The following is an 11,082-nucleotide window of genomic DNA, read 5'->3' on the forward strand; positions in this document are numbered from 1 at the left end:
TGATCCTCAGGGGGACTGCCGGCCCTGGGCCAAGGGAGGGAGGGCAGCCTGGCGCCCTCGCCCCAACGTAGGCAGGTGGGCGGAAGCCAACCGCTGGAACCCGTGCTGATGCTGCCGACGGTTGCCCGGCCCCGCGCGCGCTTCTAGCGCGTCAGGGCTCCGTGGGAGCCGCACAGCTAGGGGTGGACAGTGGATTCTGCAGCTCGCATTCCTTCAAGGGCGTGGGGGGGGGGGCGGGCGGTGGTGATATCCCTCTCCCACGCCCTCTCTCTCGCAAACCTTCTGCAGGCTGCCCGCTTCCCACGCTTTCCACACTCTGCCGGAGCAGAGGGAAAGGAGCCGTCCTCTGGGGGTCTACACCGCCTGTCTCCTAGGGCTCGAGAGGGTAGGCTAGGCGGAAAGATGTGCACAGTGTCTGTTACCCACGTCGGCCCACTGCTGTCGACAGCAGATACCTTAAAGGAGAGAGATCGGGGAGGGGATGAGATATGAGAGGGGCTGCGTTCAACTGGGCTATCAGTGTTTCCTGCGTCCTTGGAGAAGTCCAAAGTCTCCCCTGGACACACTCGGCGGGTTCTGCCCTCGGTCGCCGGCGCACAGCGCCGGCGAGGTCCCCGCGAGGCTGGAGATGCGGAAGGTGCTGGAAACGCACACAGATGAGTTGCGCGGGGATCTTGCGCCCGGTCACCCCCTACCATACGCACACCTGCGTGTGCCCGACTTTAAATTGAAGTGATGGAGTCGTGGCCAGCGACCACAGCTAGCGCTCCTCTCCCGAATGTTGGGATATATCATTCTTTCTGTTGGAAAAGTAGGGATCCTTGTCTCTGCTGGAAAAAATAGGAAAAGGTATGCAAGTTTGATAGCAGACCTGAAGCAAGGGATGCAGAAGGCAGCATACCTGGCCTCGGGGCCCTTGTCCGGTCAGAGCAACCAGCTGGAACTGACAATGGATTCTGCAGTCTGTACATTACGGTGCTCAGCCTCACCCCTGACCCAGAGAGGCCCTTGGCTGTTTCTTTATCAGCGAGGACATGGAAATAGAAGGGGTTAGAAATATTGTCGAGTTCAGAATCCAGCCAACCCCACCCCCGGCAGGATGCTAAAATGGAGATGTCATTGCTTGGAGAAAGGCAAGGGGTAAGAGTGGAAACAAGCTATTAATAACATTGGTAGGAGAGAACTCGTCCACAGCTGGTGTTCCCCAAGCAGATCACTGTAACACAGTTTTCACGTGGAGGGTTCACTTACTTGGTATCCTAGGACTGGGGTTACTGCAAAGGATGGAGGAGGGTCAGAGACTCCTGTCCACACAGACGACGGTGGACTTTCTAACCCAAGGCCCTCTCAGCACCTCACAGCCTGAGAACCTCTTCTTCCATCGTGGTAATATTTAGGACAATATATTTAGAAAGTTATTTTACCAAGGTTCCCTTCGCTCAGTTTTTTCCTCGTTCTGGGAAGCGCCAACTGTACTTGAGTAAGCTCACAGTCAGTTCTTTGCAGGAAAGGGTGGAAACAGCACATTTATAGGTGTGAAAGACAGACGATGCCTTTATTTCACCAGTTCTTGATTTCTCTAGGGAATAAAAAATGCTACACACACACACACGGTCACACCCACACACAAAGTCACAGAAACTGTTGAAAGGATAGTACCAGGGCTAAATAGCCTCTTCACAACAAATCCTGCAGATTTCCAGTGTGACATTTGCTGCTGCTGTTGCTGAGTCACTTCAGTCTTGTCCGACTCTGTGCGACCCCATAGACAGCAGCCCATCAGGCTCCCCTGTCCCTGGGATTCTCCAGGCAAGAACACTGGAGTGGGTTGCCATTTCCTTCTCCAATGCATGAAAGTGAAAAGTGAAAGGGAAGTCGCTCAGTCGTGCCTGACTCTTCACGACCACATGGACTGCAGCTTACCAGGCTCCTCCGTCCGTGGGATTTTCCAGGCAAGAGTACTGGCATGGGGGGCCATCGCCTTCTCTCTGCAGTGTGACATCAGGAGTGGCCAAGGGCCTATGACACACATATACAGACTTACACACAGTGTGGCACTCATGGCAATTGGATTTTTCTCATTATTAGATTATTTTTAATCACAAGCAAAGGTTGAACTCTGCCAGAGGAGAATTTGATCAATACCCTCTGAGGTAATTTTGACATCAAATCTTCTTAGATTGGGGTGAAGGGAGAAGAGAAGGTAGCAAAGGTCCATCAGAGAAGAGTAGAAGCTTCTGTCATAAGACTGTGTACCAACTCTGTGTGAGTGTGTGTGTGTGTGTGTGTGTGTGTGTGGAGAGAGGGAGAGAGAGCTTGTGTGTATGAAAACAATGAAGGAAATAGCGTTGACCCTCAGGAATATACTACAGATCCTGCCCTCAAATTGCTAATATTAATAGTATCCTGGAAGAGATCAGGCATAAATACAACATTTGATGATATAAATCAGGTTGTAAGAATGTGGTAAAAACTGAAAATCAGCTGCTATTGTGACACGAGGAAGGGATCATTTCTGAATAGGGGTTTAAGAAAGGCTTCATGAAGTTAAGAAATAATGGAGAAATTAGATAGGTCCAGACATGGCAAAGGAGAGAAGAGCTTAAGCGGAGCCTGGGGGCAAGAAAGCACACAGCTTGTGTGAACAGACAGAAGTCTAACTTGGAGAAAGTACAGAGTATAAGACACAAAACTTGGCCAGAGCTGGGAAAGGGTTCTAGGACCGTATTGTGCCAGGAGAAGAAAAATGACTATTATTTATCACCCCTCAGAATGTAAGTCCAGATGTAAATGATCAAGAAGAGCCAGACTGGCTGACCCTGTTCCCCGGGGTTAAGGCCTAATGGTGAGTTGTAACTCATGGGAAGGTTATCAACAGAGACTCTCCTGGGATTTTTCCATGGTTAGCCTGAGTTTATGTTGCTATGAGGTCTCAATAGCATGCCTGCATGCTAAGTCGCTTCAGTCCTCCTGTCCAACTCTTTGTGAACCCATGGACTGTAGCCCACCAGCCTCCTCTGTCCATCAGATTCTCTAGGCAAGAATATTGGAGTGGGTTGGCATGCCCTCCTTCAGGGGGTCTTTCTGACCCAGGGATTGCAGGAGTCTCTTAAGTCTCTAGTATTGGCAGCCAAGATTTTTGCCACTAGCACCACCTGGGAAACCCGTCTCAATAGCAGGTGGTACATATTCAGAGAAGGCCTTCCTCCACTTGTCTGAACTATGACTTAGCAGGTGCCTCTCCAGGGCTCCATCAGAAGCTCTTCCATTCCATATTGCAGTGATTAAGTGATCTAGAGCCTGACATTTGCCTTGGTCAATTCCACTTCATAGCACTGATGGTTGAGGACAACATGTAGACAGATTGCCTTTGCCCAAAGTTCCCATCCCCACTCCAAAGTCATGGTTCCCTCCCGTTGTGCAGACTTGGAGCACTGTTAATGAAGATGCCAAATTACTGAGCATGATTAAGCCATGTCTACTGGGTAGAATGTAAAAGGTATACAAAAGCATCCTCTCCATGTATGTGACTCATAATTTACATTGAATTTACAAATTATCATAGTTTCTATGTACCTAGGGAAGTGTTTCAGAGGCTTAGTTGGAGCTTTAGTTTTTCTTTTTTCTTTTTCTCATTTATAAAAACGAAAGAAAGTTGAATAGAACCCAGGGATCTACGAAAAGCTGAGTGGTAGGAAATACCAACAGGACTGGATGCATGGTTAAATGAAAGCAGATGAATTTGCTTTAAAAGAATCAATAAAATGAACATGAAGGAGTAGCAGAGAGATGGAAAATGATAAGAAGCATGAAGTATGGAAATTATCTTCTTAGAGAAATTTTACCTCTTCCATCTGACATCCATCCTTGCAAAAAGCATGCAGGCACACGGTCCATACATAGAGCCTAGGCATCAGTGAATGCTGGGTTGTGGGCAGGATTTAAACATTATTTTTATCTTTTGTATTTCACATGTTATTTTTGTTTAGTCTCTCTGTCAACAGAATTCATGTGTGTTAAGATCATACTATTAGGAAATGGGACTTTCTGGGTGTTCGTTTATATTTTTAAAATGTCACAAATCATTATACCTATTCATTTACTTGTCTAGAAAATTGCCTGTTTTGACTTTTTTATTACCACAAAGGAAGAAAAATATCCACTGTATATATAGCCAGATAGCCTGAAACCTTTATAAAAAGATGATCACACTAACTGCCTTTTCTTCGCCATTAATGCCACTTTTTCTAACGATCATGTCTTTGAAAAAGAATTTCAACTTTCTTGGTACAACAACACTTTAAATGTTTTACCAGGCTATTTGTGAGCTTTTGACACTAGCTGCTTTAGTGGTAGAATTTAGATTTTAACACCTTCCTTTGTAAATGTTTTACTTACTTAGCCATTTTCTTTGAAATTAAGAAACAGAAGGGAGAGATTTATGGTCCGGAGGCACCCTAATTGTCACAGATTCTTCCTTTTTTAATTTCTTTCAAGATACATGGGGTCATTTTCCTTCATGGCTACTTCATGTTCCCTGTGGGCAAATAACTGCTCACTTAGCTCTGAAACTATGCAATAACTGCCTATAATTTGCCACTTGCCTGAATAATGTTTTCTTAACTGGAAGGGATATTATATATTTCTTCACCAAGACATCTCTGGCAAATATCATGATGCCTGGAGCAAAAAATGTAACGAACCTATAACACATTGACTAAATAGTGACTGATGCAACCTCAAGAACATATTCCAGATAATATGAGATCAGAAGAAGTAGTCAAGCAGTGGCTAGCAGTGGACCTCTCTGATACAATAAGAACCATGATGTGAGATGCAGGTTGCCCAAATACTGATCAATATTCATACTTATGTCCATGGACAATATTGACCTACATGGTGTCTGTACAAACCTTGTCATCCAGGGCAGTTATTAAATACTGCTGCTAAGTCACTTCAATCGTGTCTGACTCTGTGCGACCCCATAGATGGCAGCCCATCAGGCTCCCCCATCCCTGGGATTCTCCAGGCAAGAACACTAGAGTGGGTTGCCATTTCCTTCTCCAATGCATGAAAGTGAAAAGTGAAAGTGAAGTCGCTCAGTCGTGTCCGACTCTTCACGACCACATGGACTGCAGCTTACCAGGCTCCTCCATCCATGGGATTTTCCAGGCAAGAGTACTGGAGTGGGTTGCCATTGCCTTCTCCATATTAAATACTAGATAACAACAAATTATTCATATCTGACAAGAGATCCCATACAAGTATAGGTTTTGGAGGAATGATTAACAGAATGCATTTCTTACAAGGCAATATTATCAGTAATTAAATTTGAAAATCTCTTATTGCATAGGATCATTTGGTTCTTTCCTTAATGGAGTTATGTAGCTATTAATTTTCAAGTTAGATAAGTCATTTTATTAGAAATAGGCAAGCTGCTGGTAGCAGTGGGGTTCCCTCATATACCCACAAGCCATAAATATTCTGTCTAATATTCAACCAATGTACATTGTTGGATGCATGCATTCATTTACTGTAAAGTACATTATGTGCATGCATGTTAAGTCATCCCTTCAGCCATGTCTGACTCTGTGTGACCCTATGGACTGTAGCCTGCCTGGCTCTTCTGCCCATGGGATTCTCCAGGCAAAAATGCTGGAGTAGATTGCCATGCCCTCCTCCAAGGGATCTTCCCTGACCCAGGGACCAATCCCAAGTCTCTTACATCTCCTGCAGTAGCAGTCAGGTCCTTTACCACTGGTGCCACCTGGGAAACCCTGTAGTACATTACTTGGGTTGAAAAACAAAAACAAAAACTTATATTTCACACATACATGAGCTAATTCTCACTCAAAGAAAAATAACAGGTTTTCCTTGCCACATTTAAAAATCATCGGTCCTCATATTTACCGTCATATTTAAATAATTACTTGTTTAAGATCTTTTACTGGATGACCCTCCTAAAACCAAGGAACATAACATCTGTGGAAAACATTGACTTGAAAAGAGATAAATAGCTGGGATATGTCAAAAGTATTGGAATAGAGGAATGAAACCAAATTCTGCTTATATTTTATTATAAATAACTATTTACTAGTCTCAAACTTTTGCATTCTAGTAATAAAAATTTAAAAAAATAGAAATACCTGTACCCTATCAACCAAATGGACACCATCTCTTGAATATTTTGACATATTGTCTCCAATATTTCACACATATACTTTTCTTGATATGGCTTGAGATAATATTATTTGGTATATTTTACTTTGTTTTATATTGGAAATTTATTTTTACAAATATATATCAAATAATTTTATTTTATTACATGAATTGCACCCTAATACAACTAACAGTTTTCCTACACTAAGACATTAAGTATTTTTCTGTAATTTTTATTATTATGAATAACACTACAGTATGAATTACTTTGTCCATTGAGCTTTGAGCATTTTGTAGATTGCATCCTTAGGCCACTAGAAGTTAAATACCTGGTTTAAAAATACAACCATTTGTAGGCACTGAATTCATAAATTGTTCATAAATGCCCAAATTGTTTTCCAAAATGTATAATTTACCCTCTAATCAGGAATTCATAAAAACACTTCACTCACATTACCATTAACTGTTTTTTATTTTTAATTTTGTGTGAATTCCCTGAGAGTTTCTACTGTGTGGTTTCTTCCTTTAATCACCTTCAAGTAAAGTATATGCTCAGTCACTCAGCCATGTCCAACTCTTTGAAACCCCCTGACAGACTCCTCAGACTCTGGAATTTTCTAGGCAAGGATATTGGCGTGGGTTGCCATTTCCTTCTCCAGGATCTTCCCCAGCCAGGGATCAAACACAAGCCTTTTGTATCTCCTGCATTAGTAGGTGGATTCTTTACCACTGAGCCACCTGGGAAGCTCCTTCAATTGAAATATCAGACTCTTAAAAAAAAAAAATGCGTGTACTCATACTTAAGAAATATAAGATATACTGTAAGACTTCTGTTTCTTAACATCTTATGTCTTTTTAACAGTTTTCTTCTGCTCTGGAATCCAGAAATTGTCATTATCCTTATTTAGATGTTGAAGAATTACAGTTGTAAGTGACCAAGTGTTCTCAATTTCTCTAGTTCTCCAACATCAAACTTTTTCTTTTATTTCCACTATATATCCACACAAATGAACAGTAGCCTAATTATCTCAATGCATTTGCTACTAGGGATATCTGAGAATGTCTGAGGACTGCTGCCATGTTACACACCAGATCATAAGCTCTAGTACATGTATGTCATTTCAACCTCATCTCGGCTCTACTCCCTGGAGGTTAACTTTTTGCCATCTTATAAATGACTACCCAAGAATATACTTTTTTTGCTGGATCACTTCACTTAAAGTCTAAATCATAGCTGCTGGTCTTAATTTTTCAGTGCCCAGTGAAGATGTTTAAGAAATAAAGGAAACTGACAACTTGAGAATTACAGGAACACAACAGAACACAAAAGAGAAATCCAGAAGTTCAAGAAATCCTTGAATAATAAATACTGCAATGCAGTGGAAGAGAGTTTAATGAGTTTTCGCAAAACTAAACATACTGTTATTATATGGTCCAGCAATTATGCTCTTGATATTTACTCAGAGGAATTGAAAATTTATGTTCAAAAACCTATACACATATGATTATAGTACTTTTATTCATAATTGCCCAAACTGGAAGGAACCAAGATTTCCTTCAGTAGGTGAATGGATAAACTGTGATACATTCACACAATGGAATATTATTCAGCACTAAAAGAAAATGATCTCTAAAGCCATGAAAAGACATGGTAGGGAGCTTTAACTGTGTATTACTAAGTGAAAAAAAAAAAAAAGCACCAATCCTTGATAAGGCTACAAGGCTGTCCATAGGGATTCTCCAGGCAAGAATACTGGAGTGGGTTGCCAGGCCGCCCTCCAGGGGATCTTCCCAACCCAGGGACTGAACCCAGGTCTCCAGCCCTGCAGTCAGATTCTTGACCAGCTGAGCTACTAGGAAAACTCAATCCTTCACTACTGAGAGTTAATTTGTCCCCCTAGGAAACATTTGACCCTGTCTGAAAACAGGTTCTGTCATCATGCCTAGAAAGATGGTGCTCCTGGCGGCCAGTGGGCAAGGGCCAGAGATGATAGCAAGCTTCCTTCTTTGCACAGCCACACAATAATAATATAGAATGTCAGGTGAAGAACCTGCTCTAAATTATTTTTCTCACTATGACTCTGGGAGCAACTCCCTAGAAAAGGAACAATTGTTTGTTTCTCGAAAGGCTGCCCCATTTTTCTCAGAAGTATTTTTACTTGTACCCATCTTCCAGTACAAAATTTGACACTAAAGAGTGTATGATATTAACTCTTTATAATGGAAAAGTAATTTTCCATGTTTGTTTTATCAACTTGAAGGATAGCCTGCAAAATGAAAACTGCAAGCCCAATATCCTTTACATAAAGTATCCTTATTTAAGTATAAACCTGTAAGTGGAACAACCTATGAGAAGACCAAGCTGCCCAGTCCTATTAACAAACTATCAATTATCTCTTCGTAAATAAATGTTTGGGAATGGCATAGTTTGGGGGCAGTTTGGAAGGCAAACCTTAAGAACCAGCTGTTGTTTTAAGCCAGTTCTGTATATCTTCATTAAAATAAATTTAAAAAGATAAATATTATGTTTCTAGAAAGGCCTAGTTTTGCTAGTCATACACTCAATTTGTGATTCAGAATGATGTCTTTCACATTTAATGTGGAAACAGCTACATGTAGATGACTTCATTAGGTCAGAGATAACTTAGCAAAATGGATGAATATATGCTTCATAGCTCCATACTGAAATAGACTTATCAGTGGAATCCCTCCAAGAACAAAAGCATGTCTGACTCAAGCTCAAACATGCAAAAAATTGCTAACAGCCTCCTGAAATGGCTGTTTATAAAACATTAAGATCCATTTAGCAATCTGCCAGAGTGCTAAATTAATTTCCTCAGTGGATTTTACCCCAACTAGTGAATTATTGAGCAAAAGGTTCATAGATAAGAAAAAGAATCAAGAAAAAGTAAAAATCAGGGATGGCTTCCAGTAGAACTAATAAGAGACTGTGGGTAAAAAGCATGAAGAATTTGTTTTCTTCATTAATATATCTCCAGTGCCTACTACAGCACTGGAGGATGATAAGGATTCAATAAATATCTGTTGAATAAACGTCTAAAAGTTAAAACAATGGACAAGTCCTGATGACTTAAGGGAATTAGAATGAAAATTAGCATTGCTTATATTTGTTGCCTTTTGATTAAAATCCATACCCAAGGTCAAGGCAGAATTAAATGTTTATTTAAATCATTTTTTGGAGAAATTTTACAAGAAATGTTACTTAAATAGTATTTTACATTTAAGTTATATGACTCTTGTTTCAATATACTTAATACTCTGTTGCATATTAAATAAAACAGAAGATAATGTCACATACTGACTTCAGTTCAGTTCAGTCCCAGATTCTTTGCAACCCCATGAAAGCAGCACGCCAGGTTTCCCTGTCCATCACCAACTCCCGGAGTTCACTCAGACTCACATCCATCGAGTCAGTGATGCCATCCAGCCATCTCATCCTCTGTCGTCCCCTTCCCCTCTTGCCCTCAATCCTTCCCAACATCAGAGTCTTTTCCAATGAGTCAACTCTTCACATGAGGTGGCCAAAGCACTGGAGTTTCAGCCTTAGAATCATTCTTTCCAAAGAAATCCCAGGGCTGATCTCCTTCAGAATGGACTGGTTGGATCTCCTTGCAGTCCAAGGGACTCTCAAGAGTCTTCTCCAACACCACAGTTCAAAAGCATCAGTTCTTCAGCGCTCAGCCTTCTTTCCAGTCCAACTCACATCCATACATGACCACAGGAAAAACCATAGCCTTGACTAGACGAACCTTTGCTGGCAAAGTAATGTCTCTGCTTTTGAATATGCTATCTAGGTTGGTCATAACTTTCCTTCCAAGGAGTAAGCATCTTTTAATTTCATGGCTGCAGTCACCATCTGCAGTGATTTTGGAGCCCAGAAAAATAAAGTCAGCCACTGTTTCCACTGTTTCCCCATTTCCCATGAAGTGATGGGACCGGATGCCATGATCTTCGTTTTCTGAATGTTGAGCTTTAAGCCAACTTTTTCACTCTCCACTTTCATTTTCATCAAGAGGCTCTTTAGTTCCTCTTCACTTTCTGCCATATGGGTGGTGTCATCTGCATATCTGAGGTGATTGATATTTCTCCCCGCAATCTTGATTCCAGCTTGTGCTTCTTCCAGTCCAGCGTTTCTCATGATGTACTCTGCATATGAGTTAAATAATCAGGAGGACAATATACAGCCTTGACGAACTCCTTTTCCTATTTGGAACCAGTCTGTTGTTCTATATCCATTTCTAACTGTTGCTTCCTGACCTGCATACAGGTTTCTCAAAAGGCAGGTCAGGTGGTCTGGTATTCCCATCTCTTGAAGAATTTTCCACAGTTTATTGTGATCCACACACAGGTTTTGGTATAGTCAATAAGCAGAACTAGATGTTTCTCTGGAACGCTCTTCCTTTTTCGATGATCCAGCAGATGTTGGCAATTTGATATCTGGTTCCTCTGCCTTTTCTAAAACCAGTTTGAAGCCAAACAAATAATATCAGCAATCTAGGTATCTTGTGCCTGTTGAAAATATACTCAGGTAAGCCAGCATGAGGGCTTCTCAAGTGGAGCAGTATAAAGAACCCACATACCACTGCAGGAGACACAGGAGATGCAGGTTTGATCCCTGGGTCGGGAAGATCCCCTGGAGTCAGAAATGGCAGTACACTCCAATATTCTTGCCTGGAAAATTCCGTGGACCTAGGAGCCTGGAGGACTAGAGTCCATGAGGTCACAAAGAGTCAGATATCACTGGGCAGCTGAGCATACAACAAGAATGAGGGCATGCATGGGGGCCTCTGATCCATCTGTGAAATCTCTCCAGACTCACCTAAAACTTCAGTATCTTCCCTTTTATTGTTGCCTCCCTCTGTGTCTCTACTCCATTTTTGGTTTTATATCCTGATTACCCAT

This window comes from Bos taurus, chromosome 1, assembly GCF_002263795.3.
Source record: "Bos taurus isolate L1 Dominette 01449 registration number 42190680 breed Hereford chromosome 1, ARS-UCD2.0, whole genome shotgun sequence".
NCBI classification, from domain to species: domain Eukaryota; kingdom Metazoa; phylum Chordata; class Mammalia; order Artiodactyla; family Bovidae; genus Bos; species Bos taurus.